At 42.0% G+C, this 16,014-nt stretch overlaps 1 protein-coding gene across 1 annotated transcript in view; it reads left to right on the top strand.

Annotated features, from left to right (window-relative positions):
- Positions 1 to 16,014, top strand: part of Grin2b (glutamate ionotropic receptor NMDA type subunit 2B) — a 438,155-nt gene that overhangs the window by 254,091 nt on the left and 168,050 nt on the right. The window lies entirely within an intron of this gene.

Raw genomic sequence — 16,014 nt, 5'->3', positions numbered from 1 at the left:
TTTTGCACATTACATACATGCATTCTGAGAGGCCCCTTAAAATGCACAGTTTCAGATCACTATCCAACGGACATTATTCATGAAGTATTAATCCAAATTCCTTACTGATGCTCCCTGACTTCTTGACGCTTGGCCAGCTGGAGACCTAGTGATTATTTACAGATGAGCTCAAAGGCTGCTGGAGAAAGCACTTTACAAGGCTTTCACAAGAGGCGCAGCTCAGTTGCATTTAAATTTCAGATAAGCAGGGAATATATTTTAGTGTAAGTCCAACCCAAATGTTGAACAGGATATACCAACATACAAAACCTGTATATTTCAATCCAAAATATAAATTTAATAGAGCTCTTTTGCCTTTTTACTTGCTAAATCTGACAACTGTAGTTTGTACATTAATAAGAAGTAATTTTCTGTTGGAATTTTTTTTGCATTCATTTATGCCTTATTAGTAAACACAGTAAAATGCCCTACCATACTGGAAGGCATGCTGAGAGAGATTTATTCCAACTGGGAACTTTATTTGATTGAAAGGGCCACAGAATTTCTTATTCCACATACCTCTAAGTGAAAGATTGTCTTTGCTCCTGAGAAAAATCTAAAAACCTCTTGGTACCAAATGTCCTAAAAATGTTTAGAAAGTGATCAGCTCAGTGGTCCAAATCCATCTTCATGTTTCTGAATGAAGGAGGAAGTGTGGGCTATTAGCAGGCTCATGCCCATAGTTTTCCTTTATCACCTCCCTGAGAAGCAACTCTTGGTTATTTCCTTTCTTTTTTTTTTTGGCAGAACCGGGGATTGAACTCAGGCCCTTGTGCTAAGCGCTTATTCTACTGCGCTATCTCTCCAGCCCCTCCTGGTTATTTCCCTTCCCCGTGTGTGCCCTCATACTCTTATAGTCTGTCTCTGTCCCTCCTTGATGGCACACCTGCCATGCACTTCTGGGCTCCTTTTCTGTCCTGAGAACTCAACGCGCCTGCTCTGTACACAGAGCTACTTATGGAACTTGTAGGAAGAGCAGATGCTATTTGAAATAGATGGGTCTTAATATAGTCTTCCTCTTATGAATCTTGGCTAATTATTTTTCCCCTGTGTCCTCAGTTTTCCTGCCCAACATTGATTTTGCTCTCCCCCCATGTTCTTGCTTCCCAGTAAAAGTTGCCAGCCCAGAAAAGCTGGAACCCTCCTCCTGGCCTAGCTACTGAGGGCTAAGTGGTGAATAGGTGGAGCAAAGAAAGGTGCTTGTCTGAGTTCTCGTTAGCAGATCCATGATGTACACGATCTTCTCGCAACCTTGAGGCCCATTCTGTCCTCAGAACCACTGTATTAGCTGGATGGTCCCCGTGGAACACCCACTTGACTCATTTGGCCTGGAAAATGCTGAGAGGCTAAGAAATAAGCAAAGAATTGAGTCAATTAGTTTTTAGACACTGTGGGCAAGAGCTACTTGGTCATGATCCATCTTTCAGTTGTTATTAAATGCTCATGGAGGGCCAAGCATAGGCAGATTTATGGCAAGGCAAATATGCATAACAGGCTCACATAACTTAATCTCATTTACATGCGAACCAGTTAAAAGGTTACCTACATGCATAGTTACAAGTAGAACACGGAGTATAGTTGTCATTCTCTTTGTTAGAGCAATGCCCTGGAATCTATGGAAGCTAAATTTTCATACAGAATATTTCATACATCAAGACATACTTGTTTATGCAGGAAGGAAGAAACTTTACACATCAGGACAAATGATGCATCCAGCAGAATTTAATGTTTAGAACGCAACTATTACAAAGCAGGTCTTGGTTGATTGTGGAAGAATAAGTTTGTGTGAGGATTATTTGAACTCTTGTTCTAGACTTTTGCATTCCTCATTTCAGTAAGTGATCATTGCTATTTTTTCCCAGACTCAAACTTCTGATAGGCATTCATTAATGTTTAGTGCTGAGACCCCTATATAATTCTATCCTTGATTACTGTTTAATCCTAGGGGTGACTTGCAAGACTTAAGCTTAGCCACGGTATAGCTTGTATTTCTTCTTTCTTTTCTTTTTTACCTTGTCCTCCTCTTTGTTCTCTACCCCACTCATGTTTCTAGTTTTCTGATATGATGGTTCATGACTGGAGTGGAAGGCCAGGTAAAGAGAGAGCAAGCAGGGAAAGGCCTCCTCTGCACTTTGGGCAGCGGCGTGTGGATAGTGTGCATCTGGGTGGGGGGACACACAGAAGTACATGTCTATGGGGAGGAATGGGATGGTCTTGAAGAAGAAAAAAGCAAACTCAGTGAAGAGCAGCATCACCCAGTGGAAAAAAGCAGACAGAGCTCATTTTCAAGAAGAGACTCGGCCTCAGAAAGGATGTGGTTGCGTAGGAGGGGTGTGGGTAACAAGGGTCATGTCTTGTCCGGCTTCCAGCAGCATCCATTCATGTCAACCACAGTCATCAGCTGGGTGGCAAAAGTTATTATCCACATTAGTTTCCTGTTTTGAAGACTCACTGCATATCCAGTGTCACATTGTTATTTATCTAATTTGATCACTGCACAAGTCCTGATATAAATGTCCTCAGGAGAGGACCCCTGATCACTCTGCTTAAGAAGGCAGCTTGTCCTTTGTGCCCTCCCAAACTCTGTGTGCCCTCTCCTGCTTTGTTTTTCTCCATGATACTTACCTGACATACTGTGTATATTTTTTAATGTTTTGTTGCCTTTTTCATCTCAGTTGAATTAAAATTCCATAGTAAGGGTTTTTTTTTTTATTCTTGTGTTCCCAGCACATTGTCTGATAAGTAGGCACTTGATATGTATTCAGTGTATAAAAGCAGGAGTGAAAAGATAGGAAACACTATTCCCAATTTATGTTTCAGGGCACTAGTGGTCCCAGGGTCCCCAGCTCAGGCTGTCATGATCAGGTCAGCACCTTGATTGCACTTGGGTCCTAGATTTCAGCCCCTAACCAGGAAGCTTCAGAAAAACTTGCCATCCCTCAGAGGCAGAGCTCTGGGATCTAGAGTACCCTCAGTGTTCATCGACACCAGGGCTTTCCTTCTGCGCTTCTTTAGTGAATAGGCAGTGGGATGAGGGGTCATACGTGTGTGAGAATGCAAGCTCAGGATCACTCGCCTGTCACAGCCAGCCAGGCACTAGCCCCATGTGTCCTGAGGGCAGTAGCCACGCTTGCCGCTAGAACACTCTGCCTCTCAACTGCTGGCTACTTCCTCAGAAGGGTTGGCAAGCGGCTACGTCTCTGCTTAACCTTTGCCCTGGCCTGGCAACGTCCCCACAACTTCTGCTCTCTTGGTCCTTACCCAGACAAAGGTGCAAACTCACAGTTGATGGGAATCAAAGCCGGTATTATTTACGAATTGAGTGGGAGTCATTTCTCCATCTGTTCTCTCTTCCCACCAGAGGATAAAGGCTGGCTGAGTGGGGTAAGGATGGAGGCTAGCTGCCAGAAAGCTAGAATGCTATCACTTGTGCTAACAGGCTTGGGCTGAGCCTGGGGAGGGCTGGATCACAGCTGGCCAAGGGCAGCTTAACAAACAGGGACCTCTGGAGAGTGGAGATGTTTGGGTGGCTTTTGCATCTATGTGAGATTCTCTATGTATTTTAAATATGTAGGGATTTGAGACCTTTTTGTTTCCTCTCCACTGGCTCATTCAGGGAATACTTAGGTGGTCATGTCCTGGAAAATGTTCTCCAGGACCTGAGGTGTCCAGTAAGTATTTGGAAGGAGTGGGGCCTTCAGGATGATTGCTAAAACATTTGAAGTGGTACCGCAGATGGGGGCTGGGTAGCCATGGGAGGGTGAAATATAGGAGCTGGGAATGAGGAGCCTTCTCTGGCCTTTCAAGGTTTTACTGGTGGTAAGCCCCCTTCCTGGAGGGTCTGGGGTGGGGGCAGGGGTTAGCTCAGCCAGACTGGCACTAGTGCCCTAGCTGGTTTGGCTGGTCACACATGAAGGAACTGCCGCTGACAGATTAGAGCCTCCTGCTGCTCAAATCTGTTCCCTCTTGTCCAGCTTCCAACAGCAGCAGCCGGCCGGGGGCTGCCTCCAGCCTGCCTCATTGCTCAGGCTGCTTCTCTTCCTCATTCATTACTGTTTCACACCCACCCCTTTCTTTCTTTATTCTTTTCTCTCTCTCTCTCTCTCTCTCTCTCTCTCTCTCTCTCTCTCTCTCTCTCTCTCTCGGGTATTCTGCTCATCAATCTTTTGCTGCCCTGCTCTTCTTGTAGCCAGCTTCCGTGTAGAGGTCTTGATGCATTTCCTGTCTGTGGCTTTCTATTGCACATAAGTGATCATCTGTGTAGCTGTACTTGCTACATGTACATTTACATATGTCACATGAAGTGGAACATTGTTAAAGAAAACTGTGTGAAACACTTTGCATGCTACATTTCCCCAGTTCTTTCTATGGCTAAGACTGTTCAGGTGCCTGTGTGGGAATGATTGACTATGGGACAGGAGTTGAAGTGAACCCTTTAAAACTGATTGCTTAGAATTGGCTTGGATGAAGATCAAGGTATTTCCCTCTGAACTCTATTTTTTTTTAAGTCTTAATGGCTGTAAAGATGATTGATAAATAATAGCAGCCTATCTGTTATTTGAAGTTAGCAGTCAAGTGGCAATATATATTTCTGAGAAATCATAACTATCTTCTTTCTCTAAATGAAAGTTTTTCCTTGACAAAGCAACAAAGGTAGTTGTGGAAGACACCCTATGATATCATCACATTCATTCTAAGCAGTCTTTCCACAATTGCCTGAGAGAAACAGCAGGTGGAACCCAGATGAGGTTATGTGTCAAGACACATTGAATGCTGGGCATAAAACCGGGTGGTCAGAACTTCAAGTTGTTCATGATTAGGGCTCATATGATGATAATAAAAGCCAGCATTTTCATACAGAGGATCTTCATGTATATTATCTCACCTAATTGTTAAAACAAATCTCAAAGGGCTTCTTATTTTTCACTGCATGGATGAGTTGTGGACATCAACAGAGAAAATTCAGATACTTGCTTTCTTTTCATTTTTTCAGCATCATTCTGAGACACACACACACCTATAAGTTTTGTTTTTGCTTGAATAAAAACCTACCAGGGACTTTTATTTAGACATGAACGCACAATGGCAAGTATTGTAATATAGTTCATTATTACGCTAATTTCACAAATAGATAATAGTTCCTTCATTATTGTCCTTGTAGCAAAAAAGGCATGTATATGTGTGTGTGGGGTGTGTGTGTGTGTGTGTGTGTGTGTGTGTGTGTGTCTGCGCACACGTGTGGGTGTATAGATCATGACTGAAAATGCTGATTCTGAGGCTACAAAGGGCCACGATTCCCATTCCTCTGTCACCACGCCTCCCATGCAGTCACATATACACCTTGGTTTTTACCTGAGGAAAAGTTACACATTCAACTTCTTGGTCTTCCTACAACATCACCAACAATGAAGAAAGCAGAAAACAGCTCTGAGGTGATATTACTCACTCCAAATCCTTGCCCTGAAATGAAAGTGGTTTAATGCAGAGCTCATTTGTTGTAATTTGATATATACTTCTAGGTAGTGTTTGGGGCAGTTAGCCCTCTATGGTGGTGAGTATGAGTTGCCCAATTTAAGCAAGATACGTAAGCATATTTAGGGTGGTCTGTCCAAAGCTGGTATGATAGCTGAATGATTCCTGGGCTCAGATTCCTGTTTTCTTCTTTTTTATTCGGGGTTGTGCTTTACATCTCTATGCTCAAAATAGATGCTGAAGCTCTAGTTTTAATCAGGAGATTGGTGTTAGAAAAGAAAAAGGCCAAATCCTTCATCTTTTTATTTATTTATTTATTATTGCTGGCTCAGCCCACCCTGAGGGCAGGGACTATCCCTGTCCGGGGATTGAACTGTGGTCCCCTGTGCCTGCCTAAGCTTGCCTAAGCAAGCATTTTAGACCACTGAGCTATCTCTCTGACCCTGAAATCCTTCATCTTAAGGCAATTCCCCAGAAGTGCTATGCTTTGATTCTGGCCCCTTGGTCAGGAATCAGTCAGTGACCACAGCTAGCTGCAAGGAAAATTCGGAGCTCAATTTATTTTTTAATCTGGGCAATAATATTCCTGGTTAAAAAAAAATAACAGGGTTCTGTTCACTCAGGTGATCATCAAGCCATAGTTTTGGTAAGGAATGAACACTCTCCAATGTGCATATTTGATTTCTCAGGAAATAATAGCTTAGAAATAGCAAAGTGGTAATGGAAATCAGGTAGAAAGGCTGACGGTATTAATAAATGACAACTAAATGGAAAGAGGAAAAAATATCAGAAAAGCCCTGTTGAGGATTTTGCAAGGCACAGCGCTATAAGACTGTTTGAACAAAAACTGTCATATACTCTCAGAAAGTATAAACCCCTTTAAAGAATCCTTGTGTGACAAAATAGCATAGTCATTGCTAAATCATCAATAAAGGCTTAAATTATATCGATTATACTTGGTTTAAGAACCCAGAGAGTTCTATAATACCTTTTGAAATTTTCCACTAAAAGGCTTCCTATAGTAATAATGAAAAAGAGCTTGGTACTTAAAAATACTAAGCTTCAGCAATTTAGAATGCTTATTGTCATAAAGGTTATTGAGTGAATACTATATGCCAAATGCTTTATACAGCACCCTTAATCTTTGAAGTACAAGAGAGGGGTGCTATTGTCTCCATTTTTCGGATAAAGAAACAGAGATCCAGAAAATTTAGGCCACTCTTTTGCTTAACTTACAGATGAAGTTGGGTTTCAAGCTCAAATCTATATGAAGTTCAGGTACATTCGGCCCCATGCTGCCCACCCTGAGAATTCTCTCCTGGGCTGAAGAGGCACAGTCAGCATGGCTTGGATGTGTGTGAACACATTACTGCACATAGGAAAGAGTGGTTTTGTCATAAAGAGTTTCCTTTCTTTTTTGGGGGTAGGGGAGTGAGGGTTCTAGGAATCAAACTCAGGACCTTGTGCTTGCCAGGCAGGTGCTTGTGCCATTGAGCTATATCTCTGGAGCCTAAAGAGTTTCCTTTCTTGGATTATGTACTAAATTGTCCTGAAGACTAGAGCATGTTAAACTTAGAGTCAGCCTGGGCGAACATCCAGTGCGCGCGCATGCACACACACACACACACACACACACACACACACACTCAGGATGTCCACACTGAGCCACTAATCTCACTGTCTGTCACCAACTGTGGCTTACTGTGATTTTGCCTATGTCTTCCCTTTCCCACTGGAAAGGGTAATTATGTTTTTGTCATCCTATTCCTGTGTATTATGATGGCCTTTTCCTGTATGTGGAGAAACAGAGGTAGTTTTCTTAGCCCTGAAAGTTATGGCACTAAAGTAGATGTGGACTTTCTGTTCTAAAATCTTCTGGGGTCCAGTGAGGTTACAAGCACATTGAAATCCTGTCAGGGACATGTGATAAAACAAAACAAGACCCTGGCCTCTGTCACAATTTACAAATGTCCTCCAGGGCCACTCTTCAGTTTTGACAGGTTAGATACATTTGGATTTATTTAAGGCCTGTACTCAGTCAGAGATTGGAAGAAAAAAAATATTGTTAGAAATGAAAGAAATGTAGTTTCTAGGGGCCACTTTTCTGTACCTCGCAAAATTATATTCATTTGCAGTTCACTTGATGACACGCTCAGTGGCTGTTTGGATTCCCCGTTATGTACTGAGCTCTGTGTGAGATTCCAGGGACACTGGATGACGCACAACACACATTTGATTGGCTTCACAGGGAGGGGGACATCTGCAGGAAGGCTGCATCAATTTGTACGATTAGGCTTATTTTTCTTGAAACACAACATGACCTGCTGAAGAGGCTAGTGGCATAAGCTTCAGGAACGAACATCAGAATTTCAGAATATGGTGGTTAAGCCAAGCACAGTGACACATACCTGTAATCCCAGCACTCTAGAGGCTAAAGCAGGAAGATCAAAAGTTGGAGGCCTGTCTGGGCAACTCAGACAACCTTGCCTCAAAATACAATGAGGGCTGGAAATATAGACTGCTGAGTTCAAGTCTCAATAATCCCCCCCCCAAAAAAAAAAGTTGGCTAAAACTATCAAGTATTTACTGGTACTTCTGACAGAAGACCAGAAAGAATAATTTCTGATTGAGGCAAAGATAGTGGCATTAAGGAAGAGTAAAGAACCATTCTCTTACTGTTGATTCCAGTTTATTCTTTGATCTCATTGCCACAGATTATTAGCCCCCGCCAAACTCAAAACTTCGTGAAAGGACTCTCTTTCCAGATACATCAGGATTCCCTCCCCCACGCACACTTTGTGTGCTTGCTCTCCACAAGTTTAAAAATAGGAGGCCTGGGGTTGCCATGACTCCCAGAGCTACTCAGCAGCCCTGGTCTTGCCTTTGATGCGATTCCTGTTCAGAACACCATTTAGTGAGAATCTGGCTCAGAGCGGCCTCTAGCGGCCCAATTCTTAGGGATGTGCTTCCTTCCCCAAACTTTCTGCCCACTTCCAGAATAACCAGCCCAAACCAATTGGAGCCCTTGAGTGCTGTGGACCATTCTCCAAGCCATCGGCCTTTCCCAATCTGTTTCTCATTGGCTGAGCTCAGTAAGCCAGCTCATACCTACTTTGTGCAGAAAGCCAAGCGGATAGCTCAGATGTTCCCCATCCCATGGGCAGAGGTGGCTAGTGTCCCATAAGCCTTTGGGAAACAGTATGGGTTAGTAGGAGAGACAGAGTGGTGGAGATAACACTGACCATTGAAGCAGCCAGACGAAATGATTTTTTTTTTTCCTCTAAGATCATGAAAAGTTAACAGTTTTTGTTTTTCGACATCTTTCATCATGTTATCTCCTGGTAATGACTCACTGGGGAAATACTGACACGCTGACTTCTTTCATGCTGCCATCGGTGATCTTCAGTTCTCTGTGTTTTGAGTTTTGTGTGCCATCGCTTCTCAGTCATGGCTATGCATGAGGGTCTCCAGGGAAGCTTGAGAAAGCTGGAGAGAGACCCTAAGTCCCCACCCAGCACTCACATTTAGTTGGTCTGGCAGGGGGTAAGGGCTGGAAGTGGATATGGACATGTATTCAAAGCTCCTTACTTGAGTCTCAAGGGTGGCTGCAGTTTGCAAATCACTGTTCTCCACTCTGCTATGCTTTGTGTGGCCTCAGTGAAAAAAACTAGAATTAAAAGCAGTGACACCACTTGCCTGAATTTAAACGTGGTACTTGTGATAGCATTCCTCTCGTCCACTCTCTCCTGATGACCAGCTTAAAGTTTCAATTCCTCTAAGTGCTGCAAACTCCAGATTCTGGAAAGGATATAGGAAATGAACTCTTCATCCGCACGGATCATCTTGCAGGCAGGTACTTGTGCCTTCCTCATTTGGCTTTACCTCTTCCGCCTGTCACTTCTTTGTCTATTTTATACAGAGGAATGAGTTTCTATCACTAATACTGGCAAGAAGAGCATCAAAACAAATTTGACGTTAAATGGCGCTTCCATTCCCTCGTATGTAGATTACAAACCCAAAAGAAACAGAACTGTAGAGCTTCCAATTTGATGTGTGTGCTGGCCTTGATAAGAAATTGATGCTTTACCAAATTCCAGAGCATACAAGTGGCTTTAAAGTGAAAGTTATTAGTGCTAGTAAATGACATGCTTTGTATTGCTACACTGTTATTATATTTAATGGAATCGCTCCCCAAAGCGCTACCGGATGAAAGGGAAAACAGTGTTTAGAAAGAGGAAGAACCGGGGGTGAAGAGAGGTAAGTAACTAACTGGTGGGCTGTCTTTATCCCACACCTCTTCTCCTGGAGATCGGGCAGGTTCTCTTTTGGGAGCCAGTCAAGTTGAGTCAATCTTGTTAATGTCCTGGCAGGGGTTTCTAGGTGCTTTTACAATGTATGACATTTTTACAGTTCTGACTTGGCCCAGTCTTGGCAGTGTCAGCTGTGAGCAAGCAAGGCTCAGGGACAGATTTGGAACTGTACTAAGGAATACAATTAAGGAATATTGTGTTTTCCAGAACAGGCAATGCAATCTGTCTGATGACAGACTTAGAAAACTTTGTCCAAAAGAATAAGGAGAGAAAGAAATGCTATGTGATAGGCAAAGTTGTTGGTGACTGGTGACAGAGAGCTATGGCAGAGCCCCCAGGCATACTTGGCAGGGAGGTGGCTCTGAGGTCATTGTTGTCACTGCTTCAACCCACCGTGCCGTTTCTCCCACGTACCGCGTATCACAAAGGAGCCTGGATGAACAGGCAGCATTTCGCACCAAATCCCGAAGGCCATCAGATTTTGGCTTTATGGAATGAGCAGGAGGGAACAAATCCAGAACAGTTGTTCTTCCCCAAACTCCAGATTCTGCATAAGATTTCTGGCATCCTTCACCAATAGCATGAGAAGAGGGAAGAATTAATCACCCTTAAGTAACATTTATTAATTGCATATTCTTCCTTCGGGCTCAACCAGGCATTTCTTGAGTTGCATATTCTATTAGTGAGCTGGCTCCTCAGGATTTAATTGAAAATATCTTATCCAGGCCTTCACCCTTATTTGACATGTTCCCAAGGACTGGGGATGTAAGCAGAATAATGCCTCTATACACTTATTTTTAAACTTATAGAGTTTTTTTTTTCCATTTATAACAGGGTCATACAAAGTAATCCTGAGTCTACGTTAGAGGTGAAGGATGGTTGAAAGGGTACATGGTAGCTATACTGCGCTCTCCAACAATTATGGACCTGGGAATTTTAATGGTCAAAAGCCTGTGGTCATTCCTAATATTCCTTATACTGTTCAGGACTTTCCTTTCCCTTGCTGGCATTATGTTCATCTTGCCTGAAGTGGTGCAGCCTCACTACATCTTGGCCAGTTGGTGATGTTGTCCTGAGAATCAGGTGGGATAGAGAAGGGGCATGATAGTTGGTGTGAGCAGAGCACCTCAATGTGTGGGCCACCACACTTTCACGTTGAGTCAAAGGGGTGACCTAGAAATGCCATCTGCCTTCCTGAAGGAGCACAGGGGACATCCAAGAGTTGTGTGGTCACCTGCTATTTCTTTTCTTTCCTTTCTTTGGAAATGACAGTTCTGTGCTTCTGCGGGAGGGAGAACTAAGAAATGTTTCTTTTTCTAGTGCAAAGGTACAACTGAGATATGGAAGAGACAGCCAATACTGCATTTGATGCCAGCTTTGAGATCTTTTGGGTCTTGTGTAAGGGACACATATGCTAGGTCTGTCAGCCTGTCATTCCAGTCAGTGACACGTGCTTCAGAGTGAGATTATAGTTAAAAAAAAAAAAAAGAATTCTCTGTCTTCCATTCCTTCTGCACTCTGGGAAAGGATCCTACTTCTCCATACTTTGTTATACCAGCTGTCATTCTGATTATTAGTAAGCAGCAGGGAAATATGCCTGCAAAACAACAGAAATTGACAGGAGGCAAAGGAACAGGACATTTCTAGGGGGAAACAGATACTCCAGAAGTGAGTAAGATCTGGGCCTCGGTGCTGAGCCCCTGCTGACAATGTGTGGGAAAGTGACCTGGGTCCAGTCACACCGGCCCATCCTAATGCAATCCAGATGCTGCTGGATGCTGGAGAATGCGTAGCCTGGTGGCAGGCAAGTAACCTGCCCTACCATGGTAGCACTGTGCTCCAAGAAAAGGAAAACCTTGCTTTTGTGAATTTAATTCAAGAATAAGAAGGTTGTATCCTTGAAGGGATGCACCTTCAAAATTCCTCAAACACATTCTGCTTTCTTGCACGAAGGTTTAGGGACCAGGGCCTGATCAGACATCAGTTCCAGTGAGCACCTGCTAGGAAATTCACATCTGATAGCTACATTAGACGATGAAAAGCCCATTCCCTCTGCACCCGTGTTTTTCTAGATGGACACATAGCCACTGCAGCCTGCAGAACGGCAGAGGAAGACTTCCTCAAATCAAGTTGGGTGTGGGGAAGAAATTGCAGCCTGTGCCACAAACATGCTACAAATAATGAAGAATGTGTTCTGTTGAAGCTGAAAACTAATTTTCTCACAAATCTCGGATGGCTCCTTTTAATTTACCAGCTGAGTTCAGTACTCCTTAGGAAAGCACACTTGAATATCTGGACCTGCTTTTCCTGGCTGGGCTTAACTTGTTTAACTGCCACTCTCTTAAAACACTGCACCTTACACCCACATACACAGCTTGTGATGTCCCCACATCAAATCACGTGGCTGACCACCATTTAAACATGACCACCTTTTATCACTCCTTATGTTTTCACAGGCTATTCTCCATCATTTCCTGGGGTGGGACACAGATGTCCTTTAAGATCTCACTCAACTGTCACCACCTCTTTGAAGCCTCCTATGACACTACTTGCGAGACTTCCTCAGCACTCCTCTTGTTCTTCCACAAACCTTTGTTCTTATCTCGCTCATAGCACTTAGATATGCAAAAAGCTCAAATTAAAAATGTATCTATGAATGTCTAACGCTTGAAACATCTCATTCATTTTTGTCGCTACTCTGGGACTCAGTGCATAGTAGATACAGATGTTTGTCATTGAATGATAAGTGTGAATATATCAATAAAGATATGAAAATCAAGGTTTGTGCATGTGGAATTAGAAGCCTATATCACTCTTTTTAAAGATGAAATATACTATCTTTCCTGTGTGAAGTTGATTTTCAGGCTCATTGGCAGAAAAATGTAGGTTGTGAACAAATCCTCATTCACTTTACGTGTGTTGAGTCTTCACGTAGTCCTATAATTTATAATTAATAGCGCATTTGGAAGTGATTCCTCGCTGCTTTTCATTCATTTTGTAAGCACAGGTGGTCAGACTCCCAGCATTGCTACACCATGCCCCCACATTAGGTCATTCTTTCTCTTCACCTTCACAAACACTGCCCATTAGATTTTGATAACAAGCGACTCTGGATTCCCTATCTGTACTATCACAACAATCATTTTATCCACTATCACTTTCATATTTTTCAAATATCATCTGAATCATTTTACTCAAATGATTATGGACCCACAGAGACTTCATTTAACAGATTGAAACTTAGCATAGCCATCATCCTCTCTGGATGCCATCAACCTGATCTCAAATTACTTTCCATAAAAGACTCTTCTAAGGCACATTTTCCTCTTTATTTACCATCCAGACAAAGTAGTTTGGTGAAAGAACCCTCTGATGAGAGGCAGGAGAGCAGAGCTCTATTCTCGGGGTTGTTAGTGATTAGCTGAGTTATCTTGGGCAGGCAAGTCATTTACTCATTTTCATACTTTGACTTTACCTTTCAGATTTTTCTGATATATGTCAGGAGAGATGCTTGAAAAGAAGAAATGTGAAAGAAATAGGGCCTATTTTGCATTGGATTCTGAAGTTCTTTGATTCTTTGATTCTATAAAGGATTGAACTTCAGTTTCCTTCCAACCCTGTGAGCAATGAAGAGTTTTAAATAGGTTTGAATCCAGAACCTTGTATCATTCATACCATACCATTATACTGCAGCCCACCACATGCAGGAAGGGAGGTGACAATGAAGGGAATCTCTTGTGTCTGACTCTTTTACTGGTATATACAACACCAGGCACAATTTTCTTTGGATTGGCTTTAGTTTTTCATTCAGCCAAGCTTTAGATTCACTTGATAAAGAAAAATAAATGGGCTAGATTTTATTTTCTTTGATTGAAAAGATTTATTTTATATTCTTCCTGCCTCAGCGAACAGTAACATGCAATTATTCACAGTCTAGTTACCCAATTCCGAGCTGTTAGAATTTCTGATTCTGCCTCCCTTTCTTTGAACCTAAGTTTTGCGATAGCTGTGACTTTTTAAGAAACACCACCTGAAGGTGACATGGGGTGAAGTTCAGGAGGTGGAACTGAAATTGCATCATCATATGCTCCTTTCATCTGTGAGGTTCTGTTAATCAAATTGTTCACGGGGCCCAGGGAGATAGCCTGGCAAGCACAGGGTCCTGAGTTCAATCCCTGGTACCACGAAAAAAAAAATGTTCAACACACCCAAGGCTGGATTTTTACTGTAAACTTCTATAAACATGCATCACCACTTTTCTTCATCTCACGGGCTGGGAGCAATGGCAGTTATCCATCCAGTTGTGGTACTTATCCATCAGTTTAATTGTTTCCTCTATTCCCTTCATGTCTTTGTCACTGTCTCATCACTGACACCCACAACATAAAGGAAGAGAGATTTATTTTCGCTCTCCATTACAGTTCTGCCCCAAGGTGGTGGAAGGGACTTGGGCAGAAAAGCTCCTTCCACTCTGCAGCAGCCAAGACACAGAGATACGAGGAAGGGCCCACGGAGGGAGCTAGCCCTTCCAGGTCATGTCCTTGGCAACTCACCTCTTCCAGTCAGCACTCTCCTCTTACTAGTGTGTTTAGCTGTGGATTTACTAACCCACCAATGAGTATAATGCCCCGTGACCCAATCACCTTTCACATCCCTGAGAATCTGGGGGGATGGTTTAGACCTAAACCATAACACTTCACTTAATTTTCTAATATTACTAACTCTATAGCAAAATATACTTCCGATCTATCTACCTCTTTCCATTTTCCCTATGGTTCTTGTTACATTTCAGGTATGTGTCCTCTCTAACTAGACTGTGAGCCCTGTGTTGGTCGATATATCTGTTTCACTCATTTTTAATTGCATTTTAGTGTTTAGAGCTTTGGTTACCTCAGAGAGGCATCATATATATCTATTGAGTGAATGAACTCAAGTTTTTGTTAAACTAAACATTGACTGATCTAGAGAGTTGATGTCCTCTGGCATTTTGGGTTGCCTGTTATTTAAGACTTTGTACCAGGTTCTGTTCTTAGAGTCTCTACAGTTCCAGCAAATAGCACAGTGCCTACTCTGTGCACAGAGCTGTTTCCAGTAAGAAGAATAACATGACAGGAAAGATATGATCTAATTTCCTTCAGCTGTTGAGTTTAGATCAAGACATAAAACCTGCCTATACAAACCTGTTGGGTAAAAGTGAAAGGTACAATACAAGCCCTTCATATGGGTAGTATAATTAAAGTGCTATCATAAAGGCATATAATCTGGGCAGACCGAAGTCACAGCCTTGAATTATCTTGGAAAAATTGGAGGCAGTGGTCCTTGATCTAGACCTTGAACAATATAAAATATAGAGGTCTGGGAGAAGGTGATATTTCTCTGTGAGAGAATAATAGCATGAACAAAGATTGGGACTTGAAATCGTAAGCTAAGTCATCATGGGAAGTTGATGGATCAAGTCACCTGAACAGAACTGTGGACAATAATGGGGAATAAGTGTTCGGATTACAATGGGACAATATTGTTCCTTTCAAAAGTAACATACTACAGTTGAAAGGCTACCATATTGGGATCCTTTCTTTCTTTCTTTTATATGGTTAACTACTATTAAGCAAAAGTTGGTTGTTTAGGATTTTGTTATTTAATTCAGTAGCCTAAGGTTTTTTTTTTTTTTTTTTTTTTTTTTTTTTTTTGGCAGTATCAGAGATTGATACCTGCATGACCTTAATCGAGTCATTTACTCTCTCCAGACAGCAATTTTTCACAAAAATTATTGTAAAGAGCATGCATCAATATAGAATGGGATTATATCAGCATTAACTGTTATGTTATGACTCTGTAAAAAATTGGAAATAGAAACCATGAATATAATTTTCTGCTCTAAAAATCCTCATTATAGGAAATCACCTATTTAGCTTTTGAATTCCTGACTTGGAATGAATGAGTATCACTCTTAACTAGTAGGTCATGGAGAACACTGGAGACCAGATTAATGTCATTTAACTGTTTTATGGGAGGTGACCATAGAAAATACTTCATGAAATGATTATTTTTAAGAACACTAATCTTGCACAACTAAGATAATGCAGCAACAATAAACCAAAATAGAGAGACAAGTCAACCTTATAAAAATACCACAAGTATGAAGTGACACGGGCCAGAATTTTGGTGGCCACAGGGATTAAATATATATATA

This window comes from Octodon degus, unplaced genomic scaffold (genome assembly GCF_000260255.1).
Source record: "Octodon degus isolate 3935 unplaced genomic scaffold, OctDeg1.0 scaffold00012, whole genome shotgun sequence".
NCBI classification, from domain to species: Eukaryota; Metazoa; Chordata; class Mammalia; order Rodentia; family Octodontidae; genus Octodon; species Octodon degus.
This window is presented reverse-complemented; position numbering and strand designations above follow the sequence as displayed.